The sequence below is a fragment of the Phyllobates terribilis genome, unplaced genomic scaffold (assembly GCF_046119375.1).
Source record: "Phyllobates terribilis strain yellow unplaced genomic scaffold, ASM4611937v1 Scaffold_211__1_contigs__length_3443825, whole genome shotgun sequence".
In the NCBI taxonomy this organism is placed as follows: Eukaryota; Metazoa; Chordata; class Amphibia; order Anura; family Dendrobatidae; genus Phyllobates; species Phyllobates terribilis.
Window position 1 is genome coordinate 2,988,695 of NW_027362971.1, and position 23,494 is coordinate 3,012,188.

At 42.5% G+C, this 23,494-nt stretch overlaps 1 protein-coding gene across 2 annotated transcripts in view; it reads left to right on the top strand.

The window, feature by feature from the left end:
- Positions 1-23,494, top strand: part of PC (pyruvate carboxylase) — a 416,466-nt gene that overhangs the window by 244,555 nt on the left and 148,417 nt on the right. The gene's annotated exons all lie outside the window — the stretch shown is intronic.

Genomic DNA, 23,494 nt, shown 5'->3' on the forward strand with positions numbered 1-23,494 from the left:
ACAGACGTGGAAGAATTTGGGATTGGGCAGAATGGGACATGTAAATGTCTTATCTTCAGTTTCCGATGTTTCTTCGAGGCTTTGGGCGGCATTACATGCTGCATCGTAGTTTGGGAGTAGGTCTTCCAGTTTTGAACCTGGGCTTCAGGATACTTGGGTTCTATGGATCCTCAGTTGTGAAACGCTGTCCCACATTTTGATTTTGGCAATAGCGTGAAATAAACTGAATGGGTCTGACGTGGCTCTGCACTTTTCAAAATAGACCCCATAAAATAAAAATGAAAAGTTCAAATGTCCCCCCAAGTCAGGAAACCATTCAGTTCTGCTCCGTGCCATAAAAAGGTCAGAGCACAATGTCCATACAATGCCCGTGGCGGGATGGTGGCTTATATGGATGTCGGAGTGAGAGTGGGATCACTGGAGCATGTCTCCCCCATACAGCTCACAGATAACGTCTAATGAACTCATTAGACTAACGACAGCGTGGATGACATTCAGGCCTGTAATGCGGAGAGTGGGTGTGAGGCATATCAGCTATGCAAATGGGAAAGCAATTGTAATATTCTGCATTTAGCAGAGGCTGGCGTCATATCTGTTGTTTCCTCCTAAATGGCACTGCGGAGACATTCTATTCAGACTTGTTATTTTCTCATTCAAAGTTACATTTCTCGCTAATGCAACAGAAATAATTTATATAGGACACCAGCAAGGAAAAAAAAAAAGAAATCCAGTCTGACTCTGACCTTTTGGAGATGATAAATCACATGGACATTTAAGAAAATATCCATTTAGAAAGTTCTTTAAAGGAATTTTCCAGAACTCAAAACTCCTGGACTCCCACCGGTCAGCATGGTACATACAGTTGTTTTGCTTTAGTCCTCAGTTCCATCACATCCCTACTCAGTCCCACTTACTTGATGACCTTGCCGTAGTACTAGGCAGCGAAGACCTTATGGCAGAGCTACTGTGGTCTAGACTTTTATTAGTGGGGCTTGTGTGGTCGGATCTCAACCAGTCAAATATTTATGACCTATTTCCTTCCTTTAATTAAAGAATGTCTCCTGGTCATTGAGGTTAATTAGTTTAAAAGGAATCTCGCCCTGGTTTTTGTCACCTAATATGAGAGCTGCATCATACGGAGACCTGGATTCCAGCGATGTGTCAATACTGGGCTTCTTGCTGTAGTTTTTACAATCCCAGTTTTATCAGCAGGAAATTATATCTAGAGGACTAGTAAACCTTCTGTCAGGTAGTCCAGTCACGCCCCTGCCACTGATTGGCAGATTTCTGCCAATTAGTGCTGTGGGTGGGGTAATACAGAGCTCAGCATTCAGAGAACTGCTAGGTAAAACAGATTTTATTAAAACTGCACCAAGCAGCCCAATAAGTGATACATTGCTAGAATCGGGGTCTTTCACTCTACATCATGCTGTTCTCAGACGGGCGAGAAAAAGCTTGATGACCGATTCTCTTTAAAAAATTATCGTGGGGCCACTAATATGAAAGCACGGACGTCTGTTTTTCACGTACCCGTTCGATCTGTTTTTTTTTACGAATCGACCTTGGGCTGTGTTCACATGATGCATTTTTTAATGCTTTTTACAGCACCAGCAAAAGCTGAGATTTTCTGAAATCGCCTTATGTGGCCACAAGACAGGCTGAGGCCATGGATTGCTAATGTGTGACTGGTTGGTTGGGTATTCGTAACATCATCTTTATATTTTTGCTCAGAATTGGACATTGATTTCCTTGACTGTTCGGGGATAATTACGCTTTCTAAAGAGCTGGTTATACTGAACATCCAGACGTTACATCTTACAGAATCATTTATGGCTTTTGCTCTTGCAGACATTGACAAACTTGGATTTTACAAGTGCGTTTTTCTCTGGCTGTCACATTACCATAGGACATGATAAACAGATTTCTAGTGAGTAATAGGAAAGGAAAAACTCCGCTTCTTGCAGTGCTACATTTTTATTGAAAATCTCATTAGAAAAACTGTAATTCAGTAATCATTTTAAGATTTCAAATTGTTTAGCGTTTATGAAGCTCTCAATGTTTTGCAATTATTTTTTTTTGTCATAATGGGGGAAAGGTTTATTCACATTAAAAATGTTTAGGGTTTTATTTCTAGTCTTATTATAGCTATGATTAAGAGTGTTCAATGCAGCTTAGTACCGCTATATAATGTGATGGATTTACATCTGCACTGCTCAGTACCATTGTATAATGTGATTAATTCACAGCTACACGGCCCAGTACTGCTGTATGATGTGCTGGTTTTACAGATACACAGCCTAACAGCATTGTATAATGTTCTACATTCACAGTTATATAGCTCAGTACTGCTGTATAATGTGCTGTATTCACAGCTGCACAGTTCAGTACTGCTGTATAATGTGCTGGATCCACAGCTTCACAGCTCAGTACCGCTGTATAATGTGCTGGATCCACAGCTGCACAGCTCAGTACTGCTGTAAAATGTGCTGCATTCACTGCTACACAGCCCAGTACAGCTGTATGATGTGCTGGTTTTACAGTTACACAGCCTAGCAGCATTGTATAATGTTATACATTCACAGCTATATAGCTCAGTCCTGCTGTATAATGTGCTGGATCCACAGCTGCACAGCTCAGTACTGCTGTAAAATGTGCTGCATTCACAGCTACACAGCCCATGACAGCTGTATGATGTGCTGGTTTTACAGCTGCACAACTCAGTACCGCTGTATAATGTGCTGGATGCACAGCTCAGTACCGCTGTATAATGTGCTGGATCCACAGCTGCACAGCTCAGTACTGCTGTATAATGTGCTGAATTCACAGCTACACTGCCTAGCAGCAGTGTGTAATATATTAGTTTTACCACTGCACAGCTCAGTACTGCTGTATAATGTGCTGAATTCACAGCTACACAGCCCATCAGAATTGTAATGTGCTACATTCACATGTATACAGCTCAGTACTGCTGTATAATGGGCTGAATTCACAGCTGCACATCTTAGTACGCCTGTATAATGTGTTGTATGCACAGCTCAGTACTGCTGTATAATCTTCTCCATGCTGCTGCATCTGTCTGTGTTCTACATATGGAAAGATCAGGAATTCTAATGTCTCTGTGTGTACTGTGTATAGAAATTCTCATTGCAGCGAGTCCCGATCCACTAGCTCAGAGACAACTGAAAATCAGAGATGGAGCATGCAGAGTGAAAACTCGTGAAAAATGCAGGATGCAAGTCATATATTGGCAAGAAATAGTGTTATTCCTCATGTACGCACCCAATTTACAAGAGAAGCTTTGTGTATAGTAAATGTGTCCTTGGGGATTGGTTTATTGCAAAAGCTCTTCCTATTTATTAATAATTTTTCGCTATATGACTATCCTTTCCTACTCTATGTTGCCGTCTGGGTGGTCTGTGATGTAATTTCTGCTCCGGCTGCACATCTGTCCCCTTGATCCTGTTGATCTCGGCACGTTGTTGGCCTTCGTCACCCCGGTTTATCGCCATTCTTGAGGATTCGGAGGACTTTTTTCCTTTGACGTAAAAATGACCGCATTTTGGTTAATGCAATTTTTTTCTTCTAGAAGGTAGAAAACCCTAACTGGAATAATTGCAAGAAAAAGAGGGGAAAAAAAAAAAGAAAAAAATATGTGGCCCATCAATCCTATTATGAATACTGATATCTTAGGAAATCATAACTATTCAGATATGCAGCGGCTGAATAAAATACATTCAGCAGATATCCTGTGCTTTAAAAGCTCCTTATTATCCGGGGCTGTCAGAAGCTGCTCCATCAGAATGAAGAATCATGCGGCTGCCGCTGTTAGGAATTCAAGGCCATATATTACCTTTTATAATGCTCAGATTAATCTGCCAATCTTCCCCCGACTCTTCATGCGTGTGTAGCCTCCCTAGTAGAATCATTAAATGGTCGGTATACACTAGATCTCCCGCCACATACCAAAATTACAGGTCTCACGGAACAGTAAAATTGACCGTTCATAGCGATCTAATGAATGGGTTAATGGAACATGTCGCCAGAAAATTAAATATTATTTAAAGGGGTTGTCCACAATTTTTCTTTTTACTTAAATGCATGTATTAAGGGCTTGCAATCAATTTTGCAATTGGGTTTCATTAAAAATTTTGCACCGTTTGCCTTCGGTAGCCTCTGTGTCGCGTCGTCCTGTTGCTGGATGCAGAATGAGTTTACTGAGAATCCATCAGCGAGCTCCTTCTGATGAATGGTAGAGATTCTAAATCTTTTATCTGTCTTATTTTGGCTTTCCTCTTATCTGATTTATGACAGACGACATCGACGTTAAATGCACAAGGAAACAGAGCCTGTAAAAACCAAATGATGCAGACATTTTTCATTCATCCCAATTGCCCAAAATATGTGCATTTAAGTAAAGTAAAAAAAAAAAAAAAATGTTTCCAAAGGTGGACAACCGCTTTAAATCAGAATTTCGTGTTGCATGTATTTTTAAAAAATTTTTTGTCAATTTATTTCTTATTTTTATATGTCACAAGCTTTCTTAAAGGGGTTGTCTGGGACTTTAACATTGATGGTATGTCCTTAGGATAGGTCATCAATGTCTGATTGATGGGAGTGCAACACCCGGCACCCCTGCTGATCTGCTGTTCCTGGTGTCTTGGCGGGCGGAATTGCACAGCGCCGTCGAATGTATAGTGGCCTCGGCCAGGTACTGCACATACCCCATCTATACAAATCAATAGGGGAGTGGATGTGCAGTACCTGTCCGCGGTCACTATTTTGTCAACTGAGCTGTGCAGCTTTGTAAATGGGCAGTTCTTGCCGCCACCGGAAACAGCTGATGGGAAGAGGTGCCGGGTGTCTCATCCCCACTGATCAGACATTGATGACCTATCCTAAGGACATATTAAAGTCCCAGGCAACCCTTTTAAACAAAATTAGTAACCTTGCAATTTTTCACACTGGCCACTGAGGCTATTTTAGACTCCTACTTCCTGTCCTTTCAGGAAGAGTTTTCAGCAGACTCCTTATCAGCAGAGTCAGGATTACAATGACTGATACCGAATCCACCAATCGCAATAGACTGTCACGTCTCTTTCTCCATTGCACACGCTCATTAGATGCTTCAATACAATAGATAGGGTCATTTATTGCAGCTAATGTGCGGGGGAATTTTCCAGAAACATTAAAAAGAATAGTTTATGAATAAAAAATTGCAATTTTCACGCTGGGGCTTTGTTTGTTTTTTTAACTGTGAAATAAAAAAAATAAAATAAATTCCCAAAATTAAAAAAAGGAAAAATTAATACAAAAACCTGATTTTAAACCATAGGTCATTTTCTGACTCCCTTTAAAAATGAGTCCCAGCGCGCCCCTTGACATTTCACACATTTTCTGTCACTTCTTTCATACTTAGAACTTTATGGTCTCCCCCCGCTTTCCGAGCGTCCGTAATAAGCCATCATTTTGCTCTGCTTTCTGGGTAACTGCTCGATTCCCCTCCTGTTAATTACTATGAGAAGATCAGAACATCTGCCTCCACCACCGTTTCTTTCCTAGTGGAAGAAAAAAAAAAAAGTCAGCGATTCAGCTGATGCAGAGCTTTATTTACTGCGGCCAGACGTGCTGCCATCCCTGGAGAGACTAAGTTGCTAGCTAGATTTATTCATTTCCTTTTTTTTCTTCTTCTTTTAAAATCACAAGTATAGAACTCCTTGGTTTGTCGGAGTCTTTCTAGATGGCGACATTCCTGGGGTGCTGTGATGGGCCATAAAGCGTTCAGTATTCAGCGGGATCAGAGATATTTACAGCGTCAGTCGCCTAGAGATATGAAAAGACACTTTACAGCTGAAGGCCAAGGCTGTTAATAGACTTTTAAAGGTGCAAAGGGCTCTTTCCTTTTTACATCCAGGGTTTGATCTGTGTCAGCTAAAATTCTATGAGAAGTAGAATGAATATTAAAGAACGTACTTCAGATTACGTCTTGCTTGTTGTGAAGACGTTACACCGCACCCAAGATTTGGATATTTCATGGGGAAAAATGGTTGATCAAAACTACTCTTAGATTCTAAGATCTCTCCCGTTTATGCTCTGGTAGTGTTTTGAAACTGATGATTTATCCTTATAGTATTTGTCCGGGACTTTTATTTTGATGGCCAAACCTTAGGATAGGTCATCAATATCTGATCGGTGGCGGTACGACATCCAACATCCCCGCTGATCAGCTGTTCCCGGTGTCAGATGTGCTTTAGTTGTGGAGCTTCACAGCTCCGTCAACTCCATAGCTGATCGTTGGGGTTGTCTGGTGTCGCAACATCGCTGATCAGATACTGATGACCTTTCCTGAGTATAGGCCTTCAATATAAAAGTCCTGGACAAGCCCTAGAAGATAGGCCACCAGTATCAGATTGGTGGAGATCCGACAACCGGCATAGACTAGCTGTTATTGACTTCCATGGCGGACAGATGGAATGGCGCAGCTCACTTCAGTTTAGTGTCTCATAGCTGGTTGACGAGGTTGTCTAGTGTCACACCATCACTAATCAGATACTGATGACCTAACCTGAGGATAGGCCATCAATATAAAATTCCGGGTCAAGTCCTTGGAGATAGGCAATCACTATAAAAGTCCTGGATAATCCCTAGAAGATGGGCCACCGGTATAAAAGTCCTGGACAAGCCCTAGAAGATGGGCCACCGGTATAAAAGTCCTGGACAAGCCCTAGAAGATGGACCACCGGTATAAAAGTCCTGGACAAGCCCTAGAAGATGGGCCACCGGTATAAAAGTCCTGGACAAGTCCTAGAAGATAGGTCATTAATATCAGATTTGGTGGAGATCCAACAAACGGCACTCGCATAGATTAACGGTTATTGACTTCAATGGTGGACAGATGGAACAGCGCAGCTCACTTCAACATTTGGACTCTCATAGCTGGTTGACGGGGTTATCTAGGGTCACACCACCACTAATCAGATACTGATGTGATGACCTATCCTGGGGATAGGCCATCAATATAAAAGTCCCGGACAATCCCTAGAAGATAGCTCATCAATATCAGATTAGTGGAGATCCGACAAGCGGCACTCGCATAGACTAGCTGTTGTTGACTTCAAGGTCGGCAGATGTGCGCAGGAGCGCTACAGCCCACCTCACCGTTTAGTGTCTGTTGACCAGACCTGCGGCACAGCTTCTGCTCAATTGAAACTCTGTGTATGAAGCGGTGTTATTTTGGTTTGCATCCGTTTGCCGCCAGAGTTAACGACAGCTGACTGATGGGGGAGTCAGATGTCAGACCCCTGCAGTCTGATATTGATGAATTATCCCAAGGATAGGTCATTAATATAAAAGTAGTGTTTCTATATTAAAAAAATCACAAGAAGTACAAAACACATAGTTGAAATGCCGGGTGCCCTTCCTTTCAATCTTTCTAGCATGGTTCCTCTGATTTCCGAGTCTCCTCTTCATTTCCATGAAACCTCTTCTCCTTCTTCTCCGTTGTTAATCTTAGACACGTCTGCCTTCAGCTGGTTTATAGATGAGCAGGGGGAATGTCTCTGACCAGCAGTGTACAAGTCTGAGTCATTTTACAGAAGTAGAGAAGACCCAGAGGAACCATGCCAGAAAGATTGAAAAGGAGGGCACCTGGTATTTCAGCTATGCATTTGTGATATTTTTTTTAGATTATGCTTTGTTTATATAGCACCAACATATTCCGCGGCGCTTTACAGACATCGCTGTCCCCATTGGGGCTCGCAATCTACATTCCCTATCAGTATGTCTTTGGAGTGTGGGCGGAAACCGGAGAACCCAGAGGAAACCCGCACAAACACGGGGAGAACATACAAACTCCTTGCAGATGTTGTCCTTGGAGGGATTTAAACCCAGGACCCCAGCGCTGCTAAGCACTGAGCCACCACACTTCCCATATTTTGAGAAACACTACTGATTGGTCATCAATATCAGGCACTACATGGACAACCCTTTCGTAAATGCAAAAGAGCCAATATAACCACAATACACTTACCTCCCAGACTGGCACCATTGCAGCAATGCCTGTACTGCCTTTACCGGCGCTTGTGTGACATTGTTACGCAAGCGCTGCAGCCAATCAGTGGTCATTGATGGGCTGCATCACTTATTCTTATATCATATATCACTTGAGCACTGGCAGACTTGACACCAACCTCTCTGGAACATCAGCGGTCCGGGAGTTGAGTATTTACCATGGTCCCTTTTGCATTTAAGGAGGGGTTGTCCAAGTGGTAGACAGTCCCTTTTAATTATGCATTTAGTCTTCATTGTTAAGTTTGTAGGTTGAGACAGAGGATAACGTTAAAGAGGTTGTTCTGGATTATAAAAAAGTAGCCTAAGAGCAGAAGAAGAGGAAAGAAAACAAAACAAAAATTTACATTCTTATTATAGGGAATCTGTCAGCGCAAAATGTCTGTTCAAACAAAGCGCCTACTCCTTTTCCATCAATCTCCACCCTTCTTTGGCTCCTATATATTCAGAGCTGTCAATCAAGGAATAGAAGGGCGGTGAAAGATGGAAAACAAATAGGTGGGATGATGCACTAAACTACTTGGCCACACCAAAGGTGCATTGGGTGCCCGTGCTAGGTTTGAACGGTCATTTTGTGCTGACAGATTCTCTTTAAATCCCTCCCCTCCCTCTCATGGTTTCGGCCTTAGAAAAAACTGTCTCTCAGGCATTTTTTTGGGGAAGCTCTTGGTATTGAAATACTTTTGTATTCACAAGCTTTATGCGCTTGCTTACACTTGGGTGCGCTTGTAAATATACCGTGTCACCTCCAGCGGTGTTGGCACTTGCTCTCCCGGGGATTGTGTGACGTAATGTCACGCTATCCCTGCAGCCAATTAGCGGGCTGCACTGTCCCCTCCTTCGGACAAATTTGGCAGAAGTCAGAGTTGCTGCTACCCTTTCACTTCCTCAGGATGTCAATTACATCCAGTAGAGCTTTCCAAAATTTATAGCTGAATCGCACAAGCATTGTAGTCCATCATGCTTTAGGTTTTTGATTTCTCAGATGGATTATTTTTAAGTCTTTCTCGTGAGCGTTAGCCAAGATCAGGACCAGTCAATCAATAACACAGAGCCCGGATTTACCAGGACTGTTTGACCTGTATCGTCCGGCACCGAGCGAGCCATTCCCTGTGCTCATAAAAGAGCAGCGATGGGAGTCTGAGGCCTGGCGTGCACCCACCCATCGCCTTATTATTTCATGCCTCTTCCACGCCAGCTAAGAAGATTTATTTTCTAATCTGACAGGTTATATACGCGGGATGCTTCACCTAGTGGGTAGAAGATAAGACTTTTTGTGAATGTCTATAGAAGGATTTAGACCTAGAAGGATTTCTGACAGCCAGAACTATAAAGATAAAGCATCGGTCGCCCTCAATGTACAACTCCCAGAAGACCATTTTTATGGATTAAAAAAAAATAAAAACTACAAAAGAACATTTTAGTGCATGAAATCGGGGAGGAAGTTCTTAGGGTTTTCCTATAAAATGATGCCGAATTAAGGTTATGAATGCATTTTTTGCCTAAAACGTGCTAATGTAGCAGAACTCAGTTTTGTCAGTTAGTAAAGTGTTCCTTGACCTCAAAATCTGTTATCTGGAGTTTTATAGGACTGCATGCAAAGAGCTAGCCATCTGCTTTCCTACACATTGTGTAAGAGAATTGCATAAACCGCAATTACTTAATAGTGTTATCAGAATCTCGTAATTATTAATAGAGCAACGCAGACGCAACCATACCAAACCGCGGAGGATTTTAGAATTTAGTCATCAATGATGTCGTCAGGCATCATGTCTCGTGGTGGACTGTATATATTTATGAGTTTACCATACTAGAATCCTTTGTCTGTTACAGTATATTATAATGCATTCCAGTAAGAAGACCTGTGTTCTAATTTGGTGGGGGACCGGTCTATGAGCCAAGACCGGCGAGTTTGGTCTTCTGCTTGAATAGAGCTTCAGTCCACTTGCTAGACCGCCACTCCAGTTCTTTCACTCTGAGACTGCCGGAGATGTCCAAAGACTGTATTCTGTGGTCCACTTCAGTCCCATGGGGAATGAATGGAGCAGCGAATTACTAATTGAATGGAGGACAGAAGTCTCTGGATCTGACGTTTGGTTGGACCCCTACCGATCTATAAGTCATTACTTATTTCCGGAACCCTTTAAATAGTTATTAGAGTGTTTGTCCACTATGTGGACAACCCCTTCCGAATCCCTATGTTACTCTTGGGGATTGCGTGACATTGTCATGCAATCCCTGCTGTCAATCTGCGCTCGCTTCACTCTCCTACGGACGTAATTGACATCCTAAGGAAATGAGAGGGCAGCAGCAGCTTCTGCCGGATGTCTTGATTTGTCTGAAGAAGGGGAGAGTGCAGCCAGTGCTGATTGGCCGCAGGGATAGCATGACATTATTATGCCATTCGATCCCTGGGAGAGCCAGTGCCGACACCACTGGAACGGTACCCGCGCTAGAGGTGAATATAGTTATTTTACTGGGGGATTCAGGAGTGGCTGTCCAAATAGTGGACAACTCCTTTAATTAAAACATCCCCTCATCAGTATTTAAATACAAACTTATCTACTACACATATAAAAAAGTGGGTGGTTGGATACAATAAAGTGGTTTCCTAAGCTTAGAATAGGTGATCAGTATCAGATTGGTAGGTGTCCGATACCCCGTTACTCCCACCAATCTGATGCTTTTAGCTCTGGCGGCTGTATGTAAATCGGTGAATAGAGCTGAACAGTGGTTGTCCACTAATTGGACAACCCCTTCTGAATCCCTATGTTACTCCCGGGGATTGCGTGACATTGTCATGCAATCCCTGTTGCCAATCGGCGCTCACTTCACTCTCCTACATGATTTCCGATCGCTGTGTAGTGGTCATTCTCACCTACTGCAGCTCAGCACTATTTAAGGGAATAGGAGCTGAACTGCAGTTGACGGGAATGACAACTACACAGTGATCGGAGCTTTACTGTTCAGCTCTTTTTACATCCAGACGCCGGAACTCAAAATAGCCAGTCGGTGTGTTGGGCCCATGTGCTTCAAATATTGATGACCTACCTTAAGGAATAGGTGACAAATATCTCCAGTCGGTGTGTTGGGCCCATGTGTGTCAAAGATCAATGACCTACCTTAAGGGATAAGGTGACCAATATCTTAAGCTTGGAAAACCTCTTTACGGCAGGTTTCCATGGGCAGATCTCTCTGTTCCAGATCTTTTTTTGTAGGCCCTTTTACACGGGCTTTTAATTGATCAATTGATTCTTGCATCGATTACCCATACCGCTTGCCTAAAAATCATCCTTGTCGGCAGCAAATCTTCCCTGTCGTCCATATTCAGACTGTATGGGCACCGAGTAATGGCATTAACTCTCATTGGTCCCCATACAGCAACGCACAGTAAAAGGGCTGTAAACATTCTCCTTTTGATTTGGTTACATCTTCGTTTACATGGGCAGAAATCTGCTGGTGTAAACCTGCGCATAGGACTCCTTTTATGTATATTCCCGACATTTTGGCTTCACTATTGTACAGGAAATATGAAATATACGTTTTATTAGAGGGTAAAAGAAATGCTCCTTTGGCTTGGGAGATCAGCAAGGCGCGTCAGCTCTGCTTAGGAGAAGGTTTCATGTCCCCTGCACAGTGTTTTGGTTTTGGAGTGTGTAACCTGCCCAAAGGGCAGCATGACCACGAAGGACCCAGGTAGTTGTAATTCCATCGGCATTCATTCCAGAGGTGCAATGATTGTCTGTAAGCACTACATGTAAGAACAGAGCGAGACGTGGCGCTACCGTTCAAGAGCTCCAAAGGGCAACCATAAATGACCCTATGATCTTGTGTGTATTCTGTATACTGTGCCACAAATGTGGGTGGTGAAGAAATATTCCATTTTTGCAAAACTACAAAATGCTGTCATAATAGTAAAAGAAGAAAAAAAAAATCTCTTAATAAATGAAGAGGCTTGCAAATGTGAAAATGTAATGTTTTTAAAGGGATAACCATAACGTTAAGCAGAAAGATCAGCAGGATCCTGATCCAGTATTCACGTTGGCACTCGGGGTCCTGAGAACGTTCTCAGCTGGCACTTTGTATGCCGGCATCCTGGACACTTCTTCTAATTATTAGGCCCCCATGATGTCATGTCGTTGTGTAACATTACGGGGCCTCGTAGTCAGAATAGGCGCCCAGGATGTTGGCATTCCAGTGCCGTCTAAGGATGTTCTTAGGACCAGGGTCCTACACAATTTTATACAGCAACATGACATTGTGGGGGCCTAACAATTAGCCGAGGTGCCCAGGATGCCGGCATTCAAGTGCCGTCAGAGAAAGTTCCCGGGACCCTGAGTGCAAACGTGGACCGGACCAGCATCCTGTTGATCTTTTTGCTCAACGCTAGGGTTATCCCTTTAACAATATAACATTTTCACATTTGTAAGACTCTTCATTTAGAGGCTCTGGATCCAATAGCCGTGGAGTGCGGATCTTTTATTGCTCAAATCAAGTTAACCCCCGAACAGGATAGTAGATAAATGTATGATCGCGGGGGGTCTGAACGCCGGGACCCTGACTAGTCCCAAGAACCTGATCTCAAAGTCTTGTGTGAATAGAGAGGTATTGTGCATACATGACCACCGCTCCCATAGACCGCAAATGGAACAGTGATCACGCATGCTCCTTACCACCCCGTTCATTCAGGTTGGGGTCTCGGAGGTCTGACCCCCTTCCCCCACACTGATCTTGAATTTATCACCTATTGTGTGAATAAGTAATAAATCTTTATTGTCCTTAGTGCGGAGACATAAAGTCACCCCACCATTATGAACACGCCTTAATTAAAGGGAACCGGACAGCTGATGCATGCTGCCCCGATCCAGCCTGTATTTACACTGGCTGCATGATTTCAGTCTTGCATGTTTTACTCTGAAACACTAAAAAGCTACTTTAAAGCCGCCTTTCAGACTAATCTTCCTTGCGGCTCGGTCTCCAGTGGCTTTTTCCCGCCTGCTACCAGTGATTGACAGGTCTCTCCCTATGCTTGCACGCAGTGAAAATCTTTCAATAGTGCAGCCTCGACCTTTGGGCCATGTCTCTGTTTAAGTATGTGCACCCGGTTTCTAGTTGACACCATTTTATCCGCATCATTTGAGGCTTTAGATAAAATGTAGGCAGTCTTCTCCTATGTTGTTTTTTTTAGTACTTTATATTGGCTATTGGCGGCTTTCAAGCTGAAGCAGCCTGAACAATGGATCTGGAGTTTTTAGCAGCTTTGCGGTTTTCAAAGCCTGAAGCGGCTAAAATAAGACGGAACATGCGCACAAGTCGTTTTGACATTGCTATGCATATGTTAATTATTTTTAACGTTTCAGCACTTTTTCAGACAGTTTCTAGACGGAATCAGTCTGAAAAAGCGTCGTGCACACATACCTTAAAGAGGTTGTCCACTACTTTTACATTGACCTATCCTTAGGAGATGTCATCAATGTCTGATTGGCCGGGGTCCGACACTCAGCACACCCGACGATCAGCTGTGATCAGTGGCAGAGGCCACCTGCCGGAAGTACTCACTTGCTGATCTGATCCGTCTACTTGTAGCGGCCGCTGCAGGGTTGACTTGATTTGAATAGGAGGCGGATGTGCAGTACCAAGCCTTGGCCACTGCAAGTAGACAGATTAGCTCAGCAAGTGAGTACTTCCGGCCGGTGGCCTCTGCCACCGATAACAGCTGATCGTCTGGGGTGCCGAGTGTCGGACCCCGGCCAATCAGACATTGATGACGTCTCCTAAGGATAGGTCATCAAAGGGGTTGTCCACTACTTTTACATTGTGTTTTTTCCTGACGCATACTATGGTGAAAATAACACAGAATAAAGGAGGAAACACACGAAGAGGAAATCGGTGCAGAATAGAAGCTGCGCTGATATGCACATTGAAAACAGCAGTACTGTCACGGGTGTGTCAAAAGTGACAGACAGTCACCCTGCAGTTGGTTGCAGGAGATCTCTACGTTTGGCATTAGACATCTTCTTAGAGGCTGTCTCTCTAGGACCCAGCGGCTACCTTCCTCTGGCTAATTAACTCCCTGGTCTGGGTGTATAAATTCCTGCTGTGTGCCAGAGGGAGGTGCTGGCAATATTCATTACTCCTTGTGAAGGCTTTAGCAAGAGCAGCACTGCTTCCTCTCTGGTGCTTGAGGTCGTGTGCACATTTGTCTGGAGTCGTCTAAAGCTAAGCTATTTCCCGTTTCTCCTCTCTTGCTGTCTTTAGTGTTCAGTGGGGATCGACTAATGCTCATCTCCTTCCTTCCTTAGCCGGAGTCTAATGCTAGGAAAAGACTGGGTGACGTCTGCATGCGGCAATTTGTGAAGAGCCAATATAGGGTCGATGGTTGAGACAGGGTGACACTAGACCAGACTAGGAGGTCTCCACTTCCCCCTTTCCCTAGAGTCTGGGCTCCCTTTCCCTCTGTGTTGGACGAAGTCTTTCTCGCACCTTGCGTGACAAGTACCCTGCATACACACCCAGCCTATATTACTGAGAGGGTCACTCCCAACTGCATATCACTGGATAAGGTTATGAAGATTGCAGACTGAAACTTGGTGCAATTTTATTAATTAAGTGAAACAACTAAATTATGTAAAAATATTTTTTTTCAAGGTGTCCATAATCTTTTACTGATATGCCATTATTTACTGGGAAGGAAATACCGCTTTGACTCGACATTCTACGGTCTTTATGTTCGAGATATAGCAGCTACATTTCTTTTCTTTTGTTTTCCTTCTTTATTTTTATATTTCCGTGTTTTTATGTCATCGCGAAGAACCTTGGTTGTTTTTTTTCCGTCAGCTCTTTATTATGTATCGTTCCCTTGTGAGTATTATATGAAACTCTGACAAATCTCCGAGTCTCGGTATTTAGTCTCTTTTCCATTTTTTTTTTTGTTCCTGCTTTGCCATCTAGATCTTTTGACTTAATCTGTATCTTCTCCTCTTTTAGCCTCACTCTCTTCACTGGTTTTTAAAACAATCCATAAATTTCTGACATAAGAAAAGAATATCCCTGCTCGCATCTCCTTAATATTCCTGACAAGGCGTCTTGGCTTCATATTAGAGAGTCGCCTTGTAGCAGGAAGCTGTAATTTAAGAGCCTGCCCTGAGTTTATATCACATTTGAACCATGCAGCGCTCTCCTCTCAGACACCGTGAGATAAACACACTGACGTGGCCGGAATATATATATATATCGCTGCCTGGCCAGGCTCATCAGTGCTCCTCCGTATTATTCCGAGGAGGAGTAAATCAGAGCAGAATGAGCTGAAATCAGGAAAGGAGGCTGGAAACTGAGTGGTAGGAGCATCGGGGCTGCAAAACCAGACCCCCCGTTATGTTCCCATCATCAGTTGGATCTCTGCCATTTCTGCTTATGAAGCTATTAGACCTCGGTCAAGACCCCGTAGAACATCAGATCTATAAATCAGGAGCATGGAGCGATACTAAAAATGTTTCTCTATTTCCTAGCGGTACCCTTGAATAATTATTTAGAATTTTGCTTTTGCTGCAATTTCCTATTCTACTTTAAAAAGGTTTGTTAAAAAATAAGAAAAATAATAATATAGCCACGAGTAAGAAATAAATCAATCAGACTCTGATCTGGTGGTCTCTGCAGCCCTCCGTTTACTTGCTTTAGCAGTTTGGGGCCATGCATCATTCACTTGACTGCTTTGGTCAATCACCGGCCTTTAGCAGTGATGCCGTACATGCCGGTACGTTGTGTGGCGTAACGTTGGGGGCGCAACAATTCTTAGCGGTGCTCCATTTCAGAATGTTCCGTAGAGCTCAAGATCCGTGGCATTGCACTTGGCCTGGACTTCTGGCTGAGTGACTCCGAAATATCCGGGCAAGTGGCACTTTTAAACTCTTATCCATTGGAGTCAAGGTGACACTGATATGGTTAGATCTTGTGGTAGAGTAGGGAGCCTTAGGCTCCTTTGGATGGTAGAGTCTGGGTAGATCACTGCCGGACAAAGGATTGGAGGAAAAACGGCTATCTAAGGTGCTTAGAGGGTTAAACCGACTGAGCCTATGCTTCTGTTCACCATGTAGTTCCCACTGAGCCATATGTATTAAACTGAAACTTAAGGAATGCCCTCTATTTAATGGAATGTACTTTTCAAACCAAGTACAAGCACTCGGTGCACCCTGGGTGTGGCCAAACATGTAAGTTAATCTTCCCACCTACTTGTTTTTCATCTATCTCCACCCTTGTCTGGATCTATAAAGTCAGAGCTGTCAATCAAAAGAGAGGGGGTGGAGAGAGCTGGAAAACAAGTAGGTGGGAAGGTGCACTGAAACGTTTGGCTCCGCCTGTGCTTGGTTTGAACGGTTATTCTGTGCTGATAGTCCCTTTTTTAAATTAGACAAAAAATGAAGCTAGTAAGAAAAACACCCTAAATATTGTATTCTAGCACTATCTTCATTTTTTGTCTACTTTTAAATTGAGTCTTTTAGCACAGAATGACTAATTAAACCAAGCACAGACACTCCGTGCACCCTAGGTGTGGCCAAACATTTAAGTTATCCTTCCCACCTACTTATTTTCCATCTATCTAAACCCCCACCTTCTTTTTTGATTGACAGCTCTGGCTTTATAGATCCAGACAACGTCGACGATAACAAACAAGTTAGAAGGTGCATGTTAATGTTTGGCCACACCAAGGGTGCACCGAGCGCCTGAGCTTAGTCTGAACAGACATTCTGTGCCGACAAACTACCTTAAGCAGATAAAAAAATGAAAATAGTACTACAGTTTTTTTGTTTTTTTTAACAATCTAGAACTAGAGATGAACGAACCAGAACTGTAAAGTTTGGGATTCATACCGGACACCTGGTGTTTGGTGCCTGACTCCGAACACTGACATTTCATGGAATTCCGTAGAGAGATTTTCCAACTCCAAAGTTCAGGTCCCCATTGATTTCTATGGGGTTCAAGTTCTGGTACCCGAACCGAACTTTGGGCTAAAGTTCGATCGAACCTGACGAACCCGTAGTTCCACAGGTCCGCTCATCCCTATCTACAACACATTGATCAATGATTGTGGTCATTCTTGTAGACCGGTTGCCCACACTTTCCTTGTCTGTGTTCGCGATCTCCATGGGCGAAATGTAAAAGTGACAGCAGTTTGTGTTATTAGTGTCATCTCCAATGTCCTGCCTTCAGTGTATTCATTAGTCGGCTTTATTGTGACCAGTACATAACATATGGACACTTACTGGAGATAATATACTAGTTAAAAGGTTTAGAAACGTGATATGTCAAGTAATCCCGCGGTAATTATATTACTCCGGTCCCTGTAGTTTCACATTGTGGAGCAGAATAATCATGATAAATACAATATGGAGCGAGCAAGGAATCGGTGATCAATACATATTAGACACTCATGGCCCTCAGCCTGTATAAAGCCAGTATAGCAGAGGCAGGAGGCCGGGGTACTGTTGTACGTCTCATTTTACTGATCTTTGCTGCTTCTTAATTTTTTAGACTGCTATTGTTCTTTATTAATCCAGATGACCTCATCGATTTGAAATTTTTTAAAAAATTTTTTTCCAAATCGAGACCAGAGGCCTGAAGACTCGGAAGATACTTGAGGCATTGGTGGGGAAAGAGGACTAAGATGTGGTTTTGCCCTGTTCAGATGGATGTTCAGCCTGTAAGGTTATGCTCAGTGGAGCATAACACCACTTTGGGCATCTCCTAGTGATAATTTGGCGCTGATGATGCTCCTCACCCTGCCAAGAAGTCCATGTTAACAGATCCAATGGGTAATGTCAAAAAATGGCTCCATAAGCATATTTACGTGGTCGTTGCCATTTCAACAATATGAACAAATCAATAGTACAAGCAAATGTAAGAAACTTTGTAATATACTGTACCTTATCGAGGAAGCCTGTTTCTTTCTCCACTTATGAGACACTTCTTTTCAACCCCTGAACTGATCATTTACTCTTAAAGACTACTAAAATCCCATCTACAAACGGGTTTAGATTACTGGTGCCTATTAATGTCTAAGAGGGGAGAAATGAAAAAGACCTAAACACGTTCAGTAAGAGTTTAACTTGCCCCAGAGCTGGATTCACATCTACATTGCTCAGTACCACTGTATAGTGTCCTTCATGTTGTAACTGAATGTGAATGTGTGCTAGTTGGAGACAGTAGGACAGGAATATCTCACACTTGTGTGTGTGCAGGGTATGGGAGACCTCATAGCAGTTAGTCGGTGCTTATTAATGTCTAAGAAGAGAGGGGATAAATGAAAAAGACCTAAATACGCACAGATCCAGATGCTTACTTTCTAGTAAGTGTTTAGCTTGCCTCAGAACTGGATTCACATCTACATTGCTCAGTATCACTGTATAGTGTCCTCCATACTGTAGCCGAATGTAAACATGTGCTAGTTGGAGACCGGAGGGCAGAAATATCTCACACCTGTGTGGACGACATCATAGAAGTTAGTCTCCACCCTCTAGCTCAGAGACAACTGACAATTAGTCTGCAGTAGGAAAAACTGGTCAAAAAAATAATAGTATAGGTCATATAATGGCCAGAACTGGTGTGATTCCTCATTTATGTAGGTGCTAACTTATATTGAAATAACAGGCATGCTTTAATGAAATTTTTTTAGTTGACTGGTGCAAAAGCATCGATGCGTTTCGGGACTGGACAGGACCTGTAACTGGTGGCGGTTGTGGCATCAGTCGTCTAAACAAATTCCTTTTAAGTACAATCCTAGAGACATCCGGTTATGACTGATTTGCAGCGCTATCCATAGACTAGCCTCATTCTCACATAACTTGTGGAAGCTGACACTTATTGACCCCTTATAAATTACTCGTTGACAAGACAACAGAAAATAATTTAATTTTAATGACTATGGAGTTTAATTTAAAAATGGGTCATACAGTAGGAAGCTTCTGCTTCTGTAACCAGTCTCCTCGTAGGATCAGTCCTGATTAAACGCCTTGTCTCGCAGCACTGCCGCTCCTTCAGATAAATTGCCTGCGATGTAATTAAGATACTGCGGTCCCTCTACGATCTGTTATTGTCCCGCATTTAAAGAGAATGGAGAGATAAAAAGAATCTGTTGATGACTTTGCGCGGCTGACGATCATAAAGAAGACATGGCGGCCTTCAGAATAAAGTCTTTAAATATCGAAGTATCTTTTTTTTTTTTCCTCCATTTTTTTTTTTTTTTGCGCACCTTTTCTTATATTTTGTACCTGGCTGGCACATCCGAGCCTGTTATCCTGACAGACCATCACATTTCTCTTCTTTCATAATGATATTGAGATCATAGATGAACTAATAAGCTTCCAACTCTCAAAATCGGATCGTAGTGAAATCCTCCCTTTGATCATTCGAACGCTGCTTCTTTTTCCAATATTCTTAATTTTCAAGGAACATTTTTTTTTTTTTCTCCAAGCGAACGATATTTTAAAGCCTTCGTCTCCGTTCAGCATCCAGCGACTACTCTTTTAAAGGTGGATTTTATGGAGTCAAGTGCTTCGCGCTACTAAAAAATATTTTTATCTCTTCTTTTTAAAACAGAAGGATCGGTGGGTGGCGAGGGATAATCGGAGCATCTTCGCAATGATTTCAGCCATCAGCCCCTTTAGAAACAAACTGATGATTTTTCATTTTGACTTTGGCAGAGCAATTACTATGGCAGCTTTCACTTATTAATGAAGCTACATTAAGCGTGGTTTCATCTGCATGATGGGCTGCATCTCTTAATTTTACTGAACAGTTCGGGACGGTCAGGTGTTATTGAGCTTGCTTCCATCATGCCCGTCTTAGGCCTCAGACAATGCCTATTTTATGCCAACACAACAAAAATAGAAATTGTATTCTTGGTATTTGGAGGATGATAAAACCTTGGATATACCGAAGGCATTATGTAATCTTCACCAGTTTCATGGCAATGCCCAATTCTTCATTATTCTCTTCCAAACGTCACGTATGGTAAATAGTGAATCTTCTAGACTTGAGCACATCTGCTCTGCCCCGTTCCGGCTTCCAATCTGGTCCTCTGTGGCAGCTAGGCAAGGGTAGTCCTCACTTTTGTGGCCGATAATCTCAGCCAAACATATGGGGTGCTCCTGGAGATTTCTAGTCCCATCGACATCATGACACATAAATACCAGAGACGCCCACAGAAGTGAAGACCTCCATGGTCCGGCTGCTACTAAGAATTGAACTAAACGTCCTACCAGTTCAGCTCAAATCTTTTTGGTCAAGTCTAGTGCCTTTCCATTGGTAGCCTAGAGAAACAAAGGGATGCTCGCTGAGTTGAGAGGCAGTGTTCACACCATGATTAGTGTTCATAAACCCTGTAGACTTGACAGATGCCAAAAGTGTCCTACTGGCATCTGGCTGGTGTTTTAGATTGGCGACCCTGAAATAATGACATTATGCTACTCGATATACAGTGTCATACATTGGGACTTTAAATTTGGTATATTGACGATAGACTGCTTTCTAAAGAGAAACCACTTTACTATTCTTGGATAACATTTTCCCATTTCTTAGACATATATTCTGGGCTCTGTTCCTTTCCCTTCAGTCCGCTGCCCTGTGTTGTGCTCCGCGTCGCGTTTTGCAGGTTACCCAGAGTGGATCAATTACCTAATCTCCCTAGACCTATTTAATTCCCATGTAGACACATCTGTGTCTTGGGAATGAAACTCTAGACTTTCCTGTTTGGTGTGCTCCACCTTCTGTACATACTATTCCTGCTGGGTTCCACTTCATCGTCCTGCTACTGCTGAGATTCCTGAATGTGCCACGTCCTTGCTGCCCATGAGACTTCCAGCTTGCTGCTTCAGCACCCGGGGTCCTTGTGCCCACCAAGACCTGAATCTTAGAGGATCCACCTCACCTGGTCAGCCTAACACCATTATTCTGTAGACTATCTAGTACTGGTGAGCCTCGGCTAGTTCCTACACAGATCCTATGACAAGATGGCATTCTACAGGACACCTAGAGACAGATCAATCTCTTCAACGATTTGCGATAAATCCCTTTGACCACACACATTTTTGTTCCCTTCATACAGCAGCATCACATTTCGACTTTTTCTAGACTTTCTTCTAGTCCATGAATCTGTTGTTGCCCGTTTACAATGATCATTTTTTAATATTCTATGTCTGACCATCTTTATGCCGAGTATTTATTATTAATAAGGGTTTCGGAATAAATAAGGTCGGAGTTCAGACCATTAATGCATTTATGCAAATGGAAGGCAAATAACAAGCTCCATAAAACGAGAGGATAAAAAAAACAATTATGTTGTTTGGATTAGAAGTTGGTGGTTGATTTCAGAAAAGTCTGATTTGGAAATTAATCCTCTGTTTTGCTGGGATTTTTTTGCTGGGATGATGGACGTTTCACGCTTGTCGGTGCTTTATCAGTGGGTACTTCTCTCTGCTGAAAGCTGATTCATTTCTCACAGGGATAATTGATCCTTCTGAATTAAGTATTTTGTCCACAGCGTGCATCTAAAATATGGCTGTAGAGGTCATAGATCATGTTGCAATGCCCACGCATTTTGAACTTAGGAGAAAAAAAAAACTGAACTGAATATTCCACCTGGTAAGACATTGCCATGACAATTTTATTACATTTCTTTCCAGTTTTCTCATTGCTGAATTTCAGTCTCAGGATATACTTACACTTGGCTGATTTGTTACTTATTATTTTTCTTTAAAGGGAACCTCTCATTAGTTTTGGGCTACTGGAGTTACCGGCCACGTCAAATCCCGACAGGGTCCCTCATTACACTGTTTTAATTAGCTGGACACAGTGAGAAGAGTCCTGGCATAGGAAGAAGTATCATCTGGGCAGCTTTCCTCCAATTTTCCACCATCTGGCTTGGCTTGATTGACTCGTCACTCCCTATACAGAAACTGCTATGAATATATTTAGGTTGAAGGGGTTGTATCGAGAATGTGTTTTGTCAGCAAGCCACAAGATAGGTGATATCTTGCTGATGGGTCCTTCATCGATCCCAAGAATGGGGCTTGGAAATGCCCGTTTTAAAGGAAGCGATGGTCCCAGAGATTGAATACTTATCCATTCACTGTCTAAACTATAAACTATGTAGGCCAGAGGTAGCCGAGAACAGCACTTACCTATCTTGGCAGTCTCCTACACAAGAGTGAAGCCATAGTGTGCCGGGCTGGTCCATGCTCCATGTCAACCAAAGGCCCATTTTCCGTATCGGTAAAGTTGTCACCTATCCCATGGATTGTCCTATAGATGGATATTCATTACAAATTAACTCTTTTTCTACATATGTATGGCCAGAGTTTAATTTTTTTAACATTTAAACACTTTCCCGGTACCTTATAAGAAATAAAACATGTAGTTGTGATGAAAACGGCTGTCCCCTAAATCGGCTAGCGGAATGTTCACACTGACTTTTTACGTGGATCTTTCCACAGATTCTGCTCAAAAACCACCCAGATTCTCTTTCTATAATATTCCTATTGATTTTAAAATTAAAACCTAGATAAAGCACACCTTGTGATAAGACCGAGGCACTCCAGAATTGGAGATGAAAAGCTGTCGACTTTGTTAACTCATCAGCGTATGTATCTCCAGGGATACAAATTGGCCAACGTTTCGGTCCACATCGGACCTTGATGATGACCGCATAAAGAGAGCTGGTATGTGGAACAGTAATGTGCTGCTTTTTTCTTTTTCCATGTGAAAATAGAAGGAACATGTCAATTTTTTGGGGCGTTTCCCAATTTTAATACTGATTCTATCGAAGTAGAAAAAAATGCCCCATACGCAAAAACAATTTTAACAGGAAAAAATCGCCCAATAACTTAGGAGTTTTCAGCCAAAAATATTGACCTAAAAAATAGTGAATTTTCATACTGAAAAGTTAATTTGAAAAAAGGCTCAAGCACCTTGTGGACTATTTGTGTTTTTACTTTAATCTAAAGGAAGCTTAGTCATAGAGGATTTTAAACAAGTTTTGATGTGGATTTTGTTGCAGAATCCTCTTTATGCTCCTCCGTTATCTTGTGTGTGACATTTACGACTGTCCTTCATTTCTCATTTTTGATCGCGATGAAATAAGTATCCAGTTCTTCCTAAATTTGCTCTTGAATTTGAGAGGGAGAGACTTCTCTATTTAGCTGTTCACATGTGTAGGTGGTGTAGGACAGGGACTTTCATGGAGCTTTTGTGGCCTTGAGACTTTTTCCGAACCTCGTGAGACTCTAAAAACTCTGTTGCACGGCATTATCTTTTCAAGGAGATTCTGCCTGTGAGCACATTTTAGAACACAAATAAAGCTGACCCAGAGGATTTGCTAGGAAAATTAGATTTGCTGGTGTATTGTTGTGTGCATATTCTGTGAGTACAGGAAATGTTT